This window comes from Phoca vitulina, unplaced genomic scaffold (assembly GCF_004348235.1).
Source record: "Phoca vitulina isolate PV1807 unplaced genomic scaffold, GSC_HSeal_1.0 scaffold13, whole genome shotgun sequence".
Taxonomy (NCBI): Eukaryota; Metazoa; Chordata; class Mammalia; order Carnivora; family Phocidae; genus Phoca; species Phoca vitulina.
This window is the reverse complement of record NW_022589716.1, coordinates 19,657,315-19,659,792: the sequence shown is the minus strand read 5'-3', so window position 1 is coordinate 19,659,792 and position 2,478 is coordinate 19,657,315. Positions and strand designations below refer to the sequence as shown.

The 2,478-nt window shown below is 45.0% G+C and overlaps 1 pseudogene; it reads right to left on the bottom strand.

The window, feature by feature from the left end:
• Positions 1 to 1,135: 1,135 nt before the first annotated feature.
• Positions 1,136 to 1,615, bottom strand: LOC116636719 (annotated as a pseudogene).
• Positions 1,616 to 2,478: the final 863 nt, after the last annotated feature.

Genomic DNA, 2,478 nt, shown 5'->3' with positions numbered 1-2,478 from the left:
TGTTCTCTCTCTCGCTGTCTCTCTCTGTCAAATAAATAAATAAAATCTTTAAAAAAAGAATAAAATGCATATTCCCCACACTGACCTCCCAGCCTTTCGTGGGAGCCTTCCCCTGCCTGCCAGCCATTCTCCCTCTCTGTCCCCCCGCCCACTCCTGTTTCCCTGTGTTGGCTCCTGGAGCATTAGCACTCGGAGCTTTCTCTGCCTTCAATACTCTTCTCCTAAATATCTATTTGACTCCCTTCCCTGAGTTCTTCAGGCCTGTCCTTATCAGAGAGGGCTTTCCTCACAACCCTACATGAAAGAGCCATGTCTCCCTCACCCCAATATCAGCATCTCATTATCCTGCTTTGTTTTTCTCCATAGCACTGATCACATAAAGTATATATTTAGTTGTACATTAATTTATTACCTGGTTGCCCTAACTAAAATATTAGTTCCATGAATTCAAGATTTTGTCTGGTTTGGTTTTGGTTTGGTTTGCTTTGGGTTTTTTGTTTTTCCCCTGCAGAACCTAGAAAAAAAAATCTGGATCAAGGTAGGAGCTCAACAAATAAGTCTAATGAATGATTGATTTCAACTTCATCTGCACCCACCTTTCAGCTTAAAAAAACTATAAATGCATATAGTATAAATAAAATTAATATTGTGTGTATGTGTGTGTGTGTGTTGAGATCACCCATGTGTCCTTCCTGATTTCAGCCCCCTTCTTCTCTCCTGGGAGTAATTACCATCTTAAATGTGGGGCTTAACATTTTCATGCATTTATCTTATATATGTATGTATTTGTAGGCAATACACAACATTAGGGAGCTGGGTACTATACTGCAGCATAGCAGAGCATAGATCAGCATGGCATAGTATAATATTAGACTATGGCAAAGTATAACATAATCTAATACAGCTGATCCTTGAACAACGTGGGTTTGAACTGCTTGAATTTCTTGGGTCCATTTATACTTGGATTGTTTTTTCTGCAAAAAGTTTTATTGTCTCCATTGGGTCCATAGCTAGAGAGAGGGCTCCAGTGTGGTTAAAAACCTGCCAGTGGCTACAGGGAGAGACTCAGACAGCAGCTCTGACACCAGGGGAATGCCGGAGGGGCCCCTCCAGAGCTGCTGAGCTCCTGAGGCTCCTAATTATGCTTGAAGGTAAGCCTTTCAAAAAGCTACTTGCTCAGCCCAGCCTGGAGTCCAGCCTGCACAGGTGAGTCAGGTGGTCACCATCTCCTTGATGAGTTTCACCTCCTCATCCAGGAAGTGGCTCTCTAGGAAGTCACAGAGCGGGAGGGGTCCACACCAGCAGAACCCAGGGCATGCAGATGCAAAAGGGCCTGCTTCAGGTTCTTCTCCAGGATCATAGCAACTTTCATGACCTCGGCTTTTTACCCCACTCGTCCTGAGATGGCTTCTGCAAGTCCTGGTTTTGTATCTTCAAGCCTCTCCTCAGCCAACTCCTGGAAGAAGTGGCCCAGGCCCTCCAGAGCCACATCCTCGAGGTCAAAATGGAAGCCCAGAGAGAGGTAAGTGTAGGAGGACTGCAGATGCACATTGACCAGGTGGTTGACAGCAGCTTCCAACTCAGTGAAATAATTCTGAGAAATGTGGGAGCTCATGGTTGATCAGCAGTAAGGAGCTAAGCTCAAAAGATGGTGTTGGCTGGTTTTGGAGGCAAGGGATGACTGAGAAGATGGTTCCAAAGGTTCCCACTAGAAGAGATTGGAGGGTGGGATTGGACTAGGAGAAGGGGCATCCCTGGGTCTGTTCTGTGTATACACTGTTGAAGCAAGAGAAGATCCAGGGACCACTGGGCACACTGCCTCTACGTGGATTCTCTATGGTGCAGTACTGTAAATGTATTTTCTCTTCCTTATGATTTTCTTAATACAGTTTCTTTTCTCTAGTGTACTCTATGGTAAGAATACAGTATGTAATAATACAATGTACAAAATATGCCTTAACTGACTCTTACCAGTGAGGCTTCTGGTCAACAGTAGTAGGCTATTAGTAATTTTAGGAAGTCAAAGTTATAAGTGGATTTTCACTTGGGTGGTGGTTGGTACCCCAAACCCTATGTTGTTCAAGGGGCAAATGTATAGAAAAGAACAGCAATTCTCAAACTTTGATTCATACCAGAATTACCACGGGAGGTTTAAAAAATTCTAATGCCCAGCCCCCACATAAATTTCATCTGGAAATCCCCACAGGTGGGCCACTGGCATTGTTTCTTAAAAGCTCCCAGGTACTTGCAATTGCAGCCAGGTTGGACGACCAGGGGTATTGCCCACAGTCGAGTGCAGGGGTCAGGAGTCAGGCTCAGGAGCCAGCCTGCCAGGGTTGCAACATTGCCTCCAAGTCTCTCCAGCATTTCTAAAGTTTCCTGGACATCACAGCTAGCCACGTGAGGGTGGAGGAGCACACAGCATCCCTTCCTAAAGATACTGGTCAGAATCCAATGCTGTTCCTTCAACTAACCTCT